Below are 10,905 nucleotides of genomic sequence, written 5' to 3'. Positions count from 1 at the left end.
AAAGGAATCACATCCTCATTCTTTCACCATCTTTAGAATATCACTCATTCATCCACAACTATCATATTCCTCATTCAATCTTTTAATATTAAAACTTTGATCAAAAACATCTTGAAAGTCAAGTGAAAACTAAGGATGAACTCTCTCTCCATAAAAGTTTATAGATATACAAATTTTTGTATTCTTTTCTAGGAGTCCACAAGCTGTCTACTCCCAAAGTTGCACATGGACCATGAATCATGGATCTGAGGTTAGAAATTCACGTATGTACCCAGTTCATGCCAATTTGCATCACTGTAATTATCTGCAATTTTAATTTTAGGTAGACCCAAGCTATTTCTGGATGCTAAGCAAATCGTGTAACTGTGAAAATTGCTGCACAACAGATTCATTCTTATTCATCTTCAGCAAAGTCTGCACAGCTACAGGATGACTTTTCCTCTCCGTCTAGTTTCATGTTGAGTTACTGGAGAAGCCAGTCCCAAAGTCAGCATTTACAATTCTCTTTATCACCTCTATCCCATTCACTCTCTGCAGATGATCTTACCAGAGAAATGGAAGAAATAAGGTATGGATGGATTGCCCACTTAACTCAAATATAGGTGTGTATTCACCCTTTCATCTCCCTTTAATATCAAAGGAGATGTGACTCTGCCTCAGACAATGGTGATCCATCCTTTGGGACTCTTGAGCTCATTTAATCCTAAGCCTTGTTCCAGGAAACTCCTCCACCTATTTATTAATGTTACCTCTTTTTATATTTTCTTGGTTCTTTTTAGTTATATATGACAGTAGAGTCTGTTTTGATATAATTATATAAGCATGGAATATATCTTATTCTGAGTCAGCACCCCTCTTTCCCCTTCCTTCTACCCACCCCCTACTCCTTTGCCTCTATTGATATTTCTGTCACTTACCTATAGCTATTTTTAACTAATTTCTTGTGGCTGGACATGATGGGAAGATTCACTGTGGTATATTCATACGTACATAGGAAAATTATATAATGTTACTCTTAAATCACTACTTATTCTCAAGATGTAATATTGCTTATTTTTTTCCCATTTAAAAACTTAGCATCCCCAACTCAAAAGCTGATTTCTCACCTTTCAGTATTTTCTATGCCATCCATTCTCTTTTTTCACAAACAAGCTCTTTAGAGGAGGGTATTATACTCACTGACTCTAAGGATTCCATTTCTCATTCCATCACCAACTTTGTAGCACCTCCAACATCCCCGATGACAAAAAACACACTTAGGGAGCTGCTGGAGGCATGAATCAGTGATAGAGCCTACTATGTGTGAGGCCCTGAAGTCCATCCCTAGCACTAAAAACAAACAAACAAAAATAACACACACACACACACACACACACACAAACACACACACATATGAATTGATCATTTTCAACCCCCTGTTATACCTGTCATCTTGGAAATATTTGAAAATGCTAATTCCTGAGACTTATTCCTTTCTTGTCTTCTACAGCAATACTTCTCCAAACTACTTTGTTAATGTCTACAAATCCCTCCTAGGTCTCCACGAGTGCTTCTCCAGCCAAGCACCATATGTTGGTGATCCTCAGGGTTCTCTGTTAGACATTTTATATTCTCAACGCACACAGTGTTCCTGGATGACTAAACTGCATGACATTTTTAACTACCACTTACCTATTCACTGATTAGTCGCCACTCTTGACCTCATGCCAGAGCGCTTTTATGAGTTCTTCTCCTAAGCCACTCAAATTCAAACAGTCCTGAATAGATATCATTATTGTCACCTTTCCCAAACTATTCTCCCAACTTGTTTCTTCCCCTCTTCCACATCTCAGTGATTATCCCACCATTTTCTTTTTTGTCCAAGCAGATATCTGAGAATCTCACTAAACAATTCCTTTTCTTAAAATTCTCATTTCTAGACAGTCATTTAGTCACTCATCTATTCATCCATATAGGAAATACTTTCAGAGTGTATGCCAGGTGCCAGATACTCTGCTAACATTTTGCTGGGTTGAATCAGGCATTCTCGTTGCTCTCAAATTGCTTATAATTTAGTGTTGCAGAGGCTACATAGGATATTCAATGAAAGCTTAAAGGAAGGGGTATCCTAATCAGACTGAGGTGAGAAAGGCAGAGAAAACTTGCCAGAGGCAATCCTTAAATTGAATGACAAAGGACAAACGGTAATTATCTAAAGAAAGGAGAGGGCTATAACACAAGAAGGAAGAGCACACTTCAAGTCTTGGCAGTGTGGTCTATAGCCTCATTCACTCCTGATCCTTTCACTTTCTCTCCAGATAGACTGCCAGAAACTTAGACCCAGCAGGTCAGCCATATTTCTCCCCAATATCTTTGAAGAGTCTTCCTGTTACTTCCTCTGACTTTACCTCCCTCCTAACTGAGTCCACACTACTGCTGGAGGGCTCTTTGTAAAGCACCACCCACCGTGAGCATATTCCTTGACTACCTAAAATCAATCAGTAGCACTCAATTTTTTTTTTTTATTTACATCAAAATACACGATTGTTTAGCTTCTCAGGAGACTTACAGGTCCAGTGAGACACCAGAGTCATCAGATGCTTCAGTGACCGCTTAGTTTTCATCAGTTTTTACCCTTTCCACATCTCGGCTCTTCCTAACAATTGCTCCTTTCCTCTTGTCCCACGCCTTCCCACTTGCACCTTCATCAAGACTCAGTTAGGTGCCAAGTCTTTAGATACTCAGGAAGAAACGTGAGCACTATTTTTCTATGTTCCATAGCAACTTATGCATTTATTTATTATAGCATGCATCATATCATAACTATTTACTCCTCTATTTACCCAAACAAGCTTGGAATGTCTTTAGGAAAAAAAAAATATGTCATATTTATCTCCATATCCTCAGGGCTCAGAATAGTTCCTGGCATATTCATAAGAACTCGAAGTATTTATGGAGTAAGCACGAATGAATGAATTAATATTAGATACTTCCCTTGATTGACGAGGATGATTTCTGTTGTGAAGCAAACATTTCTTTCCCATAACCCTAAAGAGTTGGCATGAATTTACCAAGATCTCACTCTATGGTAGCTATTGTGCTAGGCACTGATAATTTCAAGGTGAAGAATGCATTTGTTTCCAAGTGGCTTATAATCTGTGGGGAAGACAGACATGCAAACAGGCAACTCTAAAAAAGAATTGAGATGAACTCTGGATAGGGCAGAGGGGTGGGAGGGGAAGGGAAGGGGCATGGGGTGAGAAATGATGGTGGAATGTGATGGACATTATTATCCAAAGCACATGTATAAAGACACGAATTGGTGTGAATATACTTTGTATACAACCAGAGATATGAAAAATCGTGCTCTATTTGTGTAATGACAATTGTCATGCATTCTGCTGTCACAGATAAATTTAAAAATTCATTAAAAAAAGAAATTTGATAAGGGAAAGAAAGAGAACTCTTGTGGGATGGATTAAGTAAAGAAAGTTTCCAGAGCAAATGCGGATTAAGCCAAGACCTGAAGAGTAGATAGAAGTCTAGGAAGGCTCTTTCATACATTGAGAATCACAAGTGAAAGTCCTAGGTGAGAGGGAAGGAGCACCCCACCTAGGAAACTGAAAGATCAGCCTGGATGAGCCATAGTAATCCAGGGGAGCTAATGGGAGGCAGGTTGTAAAGTCTCTAGTAACTCTTGGGGATGACAACAGGGGCAGAAAGATAAGGCTGGAGGATATCCAGGATCATGGCAGAAGTGTAGGGGGAGAGTTAGGAAAACTGGTGTTCCAATCCTCCAGGCAAGAGCCAACGGGGCTGTCACAGGAACTCCCTCGGATCCACCTTCCTATCAGACGTGGCTCCATGACCATGGAGGGAGAAAAGTCGCTGTGCTTGAAGAGCCTTGGCAACAACAAGCCATGGAATAAGAACTTGTGGCAAACTGGCAAGAAGGAGCCCTACACCAGAGGCCCATTTGAATATGCGAGATGATTCTTTTCAAGATAAGGCACAAGAGACTTAGATTCAGCACTGGGGCCAGTGCGATAATTCGGCCTGAGCTAGCCACACCAGAGACAGAGGAGTAAGCTACAAACGTGGCATGAAACAACCATGAAGGTGTGCTCCACAGGCCGGAAAAAAATCCCTGCTCTCAATGGTCTGCTGAATAGCGGCGGAAATGACGGGCAGTAAAATATGAGTCTTTTCAATTGGACAAAAGTTAAATTCATTGGGGAGGCAATATGATTCCTAAAAGGAGTCTCTATCATGAACTTCCTGGTTAGGAAATGGATGAGGAATGAGGCTTCTCTGGTTTTCCGTCACAGCCTGGCTTGGGCATCAAGGTTGAGTCTGGATTCTTCCAAGATGCTACTGTCATTTTTGCTTCCTTAGAATATGGCTCCAAGTCTTTCTTCCCTTAAAGCAAAGGTCACTTGGAAGGGAAGGTAGGACGTTGGTGTGGCAGCGTGGCAATTTTCTATTTTACCCCTTCTTTCAAAATAATTATCTTGGGAAGAGCTCCCCCAGGTCTCTCCATTAAGCCCCATATTTCAATGCCTCACAGCATAGCTTCCTCTTGGCTGGATAGCTTCAGAAAAAAAGATTTCAAGTGTCAACCAAGCTCCCTAATGCTTGAATATAACTCATTTTTTTTTTGCCATAAATGTTGGGCCCTATTTTTATAAAAATGAGAGATTATCTTGTCCTGTATTACCATGTGTGAAAATGTACATTTTGGAAGCATAGGTTTTCCATAACCTCTCAGGCACCCAATTAGAAATATGGTGTGAGGTCTTATTCAGTGACGTCTTCTCCAGATGAATTGCAACATATGCCTGACATTACACATTCCATGAGGAAGGCCAAGAGCAGGTTCTGTGGAGGATCTCAAACCTCTCATTATCCCTCCATATCATCCACTTTTCTTCATCCTAATGGCCATTGCCACACCTCAGCCCACTACCCCCTCTCACCTGGAGGCTGTATCTGCCTCCCAAATGACATTGCCTACAGTCCTGCCCCATCCAGTCCATCCTCCACACTGCAGCCAGGGCAATGCTTCTAGAATGCGAAATAAATGAATCATGTCTCTCCTCTCCTTAACACTCATCAAAAAGCTTCCCGGTGTCATTAAGATGAAATTCAAGCCCTTCAGAATGCCCTTGGTAGCCTGGCTTCCTGCCTTCCTTTCTTTCCTAATCTCTTTTCCTCTTGTTCTTCCCATTTTATGTTTCAATTGAGAAATGTGCACCTTTCAAGTTCTTTAACAGAATTTCCTCCTACTCGCTGAATACTTAGTGACCCTTTGTTTGTCAGTTCGGATGCCTTTTGGGAACCTTTTCTGCCTCTTGATAAACAACATCCAGGGCCCCTTTGAAGTTCATGTTGCATCTTGCATCTTCTTCTATTACCTATCACACTTTATCACAAGGGATGATTTCGCCATCTGATTCCCTTCCTGGACTGTAAAGTTCCAAAGCAGATAGCTACTCAAACATGTTCACTTTTTTATTCCTAGGACCTACAATAATAAATTATATACAAACTTCTTGAATGAATGAATGAGTGGAAGGATAGATGTTTGGATGGATACTTGGATAGATGGATGAAAGAGGATGGGTGAAGTAGAGAGCCTAGGTAAAGGATGTTGAGAGTTATGGAGGCTTATATGTCCCCTCCTTAATATGAAAATGACAAAAATATCATATTGTTGTAAAGGTTAAATACTCCTTATATCAGTACATACTATTATATAATGTTAACACTTATTATATTGTATTAATCCTTATTCTATGTAAAACACTTAGAACTATGTCTAGCCTATTGTAGGCATTCCTTCTCAAAATGTCAGCTATTATTAATCGTTAATAGCATGCTTTCAAAATTACTATAAATAAATGAGTAGGTGAAAAATTAAAAAGCAAAAAAAAAAAAAAAAAATAGAATCCAATAGTAAAACCTCAGTAAGGTCTCACTGGTATCTTGTTCCTGACTTTAATCACAAAAAATCGTTTTGAGACTTCCTGACAATGCCCAGCAATTCATCCACATTCAGCAGTGATAGTAGAATACAATGGAGTACTTTCTGCCCTAGGGTCCAAGTTCAGTTCTTATTACCAGAGTTATTTCTGCCAAACTCCTAACCTCCTAGACTCTGGACCTGCCTGTGTTCTGAGATCTATTACACCTTCATGCTCCCCCGTCATAGCCGACCTTCCAGTCTTTGGGTCCTGGCCCGCCTACACTGGTGGTACCTGATTAATTGGGCTTCTGCTTTTGACCCTTCCTTGTTTGGCTTGTATCCAGGATGGGTCAATGGCTTTAAGGACATGCCCCTGGGTAGTGCACTGTGCCAAGACACACAGGAGAGGAGAGCCACAGCAGTTGGTCTACATTAGCATAATTATCTCCCAAATCTACTTTCAACCAATTCATACTTTGTCTCTAACAAACCTATTTTTGACTTGCTCTTTATTTTTATTACTTCCTTACAACTCCATGCTGTCCTTTTTAAAGGCTTTGATTAGCATTTTCCTAAAGTGACATTTCCTTGGAAAATGTTCCAGTGGGTCTCAGGATCCCTTACACTGAAGAAAATGTACTTCAGTAATTCCCTAACTAGGAATAAGCCGGAAGTACTTAATGACCGACATCTTAGTCAACTTTTTGTCACTACAGTGACAACCTTCTCATGAAGAACAGGCTTATCTAGAATGTGGTTTGTGAGGTTCCACCTCATGGTGCTGCCATTGCCTTGGTTCTGGTGAGGCCTTCCCTGTCCACTGTGTCACCTCATGGTAGAGGCACATGCGTGTAGAGAGCTTGCGTGATCGGACAGGAAGGAAGTCAGAGAACTGTCACAATTCCTTCCTTCCAAGGGCACCCCCTAATGACCTAAGGCCTGTCTTCCCAGCAATGCCATCCTGAGGGTCAAGTCTTCAATCACAGTAGACCTTTGGGGGCACTTGAACTAGGTCCAGACGGTAGCAGCTAGTAGAGCAGAGGCAAAGAAGAGTTAAAATAAAGCTGGGGAAGGATCATCAATAGCCATGTACTATGTCAAGCACTAACACTTAAGAGTGGCATCTCAGGGTACTAACTGCACATGTGGGTAGGCAGCAGTGAGAATAGAACACAATGCAGTATTACATATGCATGAAGGTGAGATGATGTACAGAACATAATTGTGTTACATTCATTCCATATTTCTTTCCCCTTCCTTCCTTCCTCCCTTCCTCCTATTCTCCTATTTCTGCTCCACTGATCTTCCCACATCTTTATGATATCCAAGACCCCTCCTAATGTTTTTTTTTTCATTTCTTCACAAGGCATTGTCCATTAGTAACTAATCCTGAAATTTAGACACTAGGAGACTCTTGTCTACCCCTACGTGGCCTTTCAGTTACCCAAATGAAAATTACTAACAAAATCCCTGTGACTGTTAGCTTCGTGAGCCTACAGGAGTGAGAAATAAATTAGGGAAGTCATACATTTCCTCAGAAAAGGATATCTTCTCCTAGGTCTACTTCAGAGGTGGCAGTGAACATCATCAGCCTAATGACCTCCTGAGTCCTCCCAGATCTTAGCAGACCTCCTAGAAAAGACAGGAATGGGCAAATGGTCTCATGTAAGAATTTATTCCACTGTCAGTACAAAGTCTTTGCTATTATAGGCATCAGGAAACAATGATTTGTATGTAATTCCCATTCTTTTTCCAAGTTAGAAAGCCATTGTTCTCCTGTCCCTTTATTGCGTGACAGGAACAGACAACTGGCATTTTGTCACCAGACCAGAAAATCTACATCTGGATCTGATGTACTTCACACAATGATGCTGCATTTCAAGCTGTACTTTCAAACAAATTACATGTGGAATTACTGTGAAAGACAAATGACTTGAATTCATTTGGACTATATATATGGTGGAAAGTCTGTGCAGGAATGCCTGCCAATCAAAGGTGTGATCGTGATGAAAGCTATTGGTTGATCAGTCAATACTTACCCCCAAGGCCTTCCTCTCTGGCCTCCTTCACCACAGAGGCCAGGAAAGCTACATGTGTGCTTTTTCAGTTTCCCCTGCAACCAGGGTGAGCCTCAGGACATCTTCCAAACAGAGAATACAAAGTTCACAGGTCATGTGTGAAAGTTTTCTCTTTACTGATGAAAGGAGCAGAAGTCACAGATGCTTCACCGTGCCCTGTGTTTTGTGACATAAAGGTAGGCATGAGATGTAGTCCTGGGGTCCATGGCTACCATTTGGTAACCATGAGAAACATTCCAAGGGTATCAAAGAGGTGCAGTCCGTGATGTTATTGTGCAATTGAACAAATATCAGCAACCACCCATTTCCTGAATCTTGTGGTGTGAATAGTTAGTCACATAATTTTAAACCATTGTTAACTGGGTTTGCTGTTGTTTGCAATTGAAAGCATACTTAACTGACAGAGCTCTTTGCAAAGTCATTGAAGTCTCTAGCATCGTTTCCCTAATAAAAATAATAGTGAATTTATATTGCATATCTCTTTGCTTTCTTAGATCAAAATCTGTTTCTTCACAGTCCATGTGGGATATTTGCTCTCTGCTATGAAATCTGTCAGAGGTGATAGATAGGGTACAATTTTGTAATAGCCCCAACTGGGCAAACAATACAAGAGCCAGATGGCTATTATGATACATCAATCTTTCTAGAAACAAATTTTACAACATCAAATTTAGAAACCAAAAATATATATATATATTTTCCATATATATATACATATACATATATATGGAAAAAATAAAGCATACTATGAAGGAATAATTAGACAAGAATCAACAATGAAAATTTCACAGAACCCATGCTATCACTTCCACATACCATGCCCAAGTAGACATTGCTGACGATTAAAGCACATTTTCCCACACATACCACTTGCTACTGAGAAGCTCCTAACACAGAGTTCTAGGCAGCCACGACCATTCAGCTGGAGCTGGCACACAACGTGAAGCCCAGCTGTATTTCTTAGCGATTGCAGACACTCATTCTGGAGGTATTTGGTTCATGATCCAAGCACAAGTCCTTGCTCACTGGGAATTGATGGTATTTTTTCTGTTAAAGGGAGGATGCTAAGTGAGTTTTTTAATCATGTTTTTTGCCCTCCTGTTTCACTTCAGTCTTAATTGACTTTGTTGTCTTTATGATTATTCAACATGATATGCAGACTCTCATTGAATTTATTCAAGGCTTTGTTATTATGATATTTGTTTTCATCACCATTCATCATATGGATAATTGATTTCTTTTAGTTCTGCCCTTTTGCCTTTATATCTGAAACTTGTCTAAAACTGCATGTACTATTATATACACAAAGATGACTTCACTATCTCTTTCAAAAGATTGTTTATCTACCCTTTTAGACAAACCCATCGCTGTCATTGGAAAGAACCTGCTTGTAGGTACAGCTTTTAGAAGACTACTCCTCCTTATCTAGGAAAATAGATCCTTGCTCAAGTGACCTTCTGTTTCCCAATTCAAGTCTATCTGGATACTTAACTTAAAGGACAACTAAAAAGGAGTAAGCCATTAGGAGTTAATACTTGCCAAGAACATTGAAGGTACTTATTTGGTCTGACCCATATTGAAAGAGTGCTGAAAGATGCTGTGGAAGATACAAAAATAAAGAGAGATGCTATCAAGAAAACTCAGGCAAATTGCTGTTTAGTGACTTGAAAGGGAAGAACTATCTACGAGAGGAGCAAATTAGAAGGTATAAAGAAAATAAAATATAGTTTGTGGGGAACAAAATAAAGCATAAAATGTGGTTTAATAACATTTTAGAAATAAGTGTATGCACATAAAGATAACCTAAAAATAGGTTTCTACTATAAGTAAAGCCAGAAGTAAAGGGAGAGTAAGAAAAAAAAAATATACAGAAAGACTGACTTAAAATCAGCTGATGTTCGTGAGAAAGATTGGTCCTGGGAATCCAGCTCCTTGTATTAGGATGATGTGATGTTGAAGAGGACTCATAAGGTCTCTCCTTGTGGGGTTACTACATGCCCTCCCCAAAGGAAATACCAGAAAACTGCAGAAACCAAGAGGAGAAGCAAAGACAAGAAGGTATCCTAACCATGTATTCAGTCACCCAGTTACTCAGACATTTAGTGAGTTTCCACCACACTAGGCACTATTCTGTATGATGGTAACTCCAGTTAACAAAAGCCTAGAAGCCCTTGCCTTCATAAAGCTCCATCTCTACAGAGGGAAAGTGATGATACAACAATAAGGAGACATGAGATGATATCATCGCATATTGTATAATTATGCAAAATGAAACCTGAGTACTTGATGGCTCCTCAGATGCCACAGACCTGTTGTTAACAAAATCAGTGTGAGTAGATAAATTATGTATTTGCATATATGAATCACCTTGCCTGTTCTATGAGTCAGCATCTCTCCCTGTAAGCAACCAAGGCTTGGTAAATGGAAGAAGCTCAATTTCCTAATCAGGAGACGTGCATTTTACTAGGCAGACTGTAGCAGATCGCTCTCTCTGACCTTGGATTTGGCCAAGAAAGGTTAAACTGAAAAGAGAGGGGAGTATAATTGTCACAAACAACAACCTCAGAAAATAAAGAAAACCTCAAGGAAATAATACATACAAGGATGGAGGAAGTCCACAGCTACATATTCTGGCAGGATTGCCATTCCACACAGTCCGTCCCTCCATTCCTCCCTCCCTCCCCCTCCATCCATTAGCTGATCCACCTGTGTATTCTGAGGGAACTGAGAAACCTATCCAAAGGCATAGGCAAATTTATTCTCCACCGAAAAGAGTTGCCCTGATTTAAATCGGCTTGTGAACTCAGAGTTGGGTCCCACGGTGTTTACTCTGTAGGCTTTGCAAATAGAGATGATTCCTGGGAAAACAAAACAAAACTGTGA

The 10,905-nt window shown here is 40.1% G+C and overlaps 1 long non-coding RNA gene across 1 annotated transcript; it reads right to left on the bottom strand.

Annotated features, from left to right (window-relative positions):
- Nucleotides 1-5,975: 5,975 nt before the first annotated feature.
- On the bottom strand, nucleotides 5,976-10,681 carry LOC131423366 (uncharacterized). The gene is made up of 3 exons (XR_009224805.1): nucleotides 8,890-10,681; nucleotides 7,984-8,178; nucleotides 5,976-7,576 (listed from the first exon to the last, which is right to left on the bottom strand). It is a non-coding gene; the product is annotated as an uncharacterized LOC131423366 (long non-coding RNA).
- Nucleotides 10,682-10,905: the final 224 nt, after the last annotated feature.

Source organism: Marmota monax, unplaced genomic scaffold (assembly GCF_021218885.2).
Source record: "Marmota monax isolate L192 unplaced genomic scaffold, Marmota_monax_Labrador192_F-V1.1 WCK01_AAM20220418_F8-fsc00009, whole genome shotgun sequence".
Classification (NCBI taxonomy): domain Eukaryota; kingdom Metazoa; phylum Chordata; class Mammalia; order Rodentia; family Sciuridae; genus Marmota; species Marmota monax.
The sequence above is the reverse complement of the archived record's forward strand: the minus strand, read 5'-3'. Positions and strand labels throughout refer to the sequence as shown.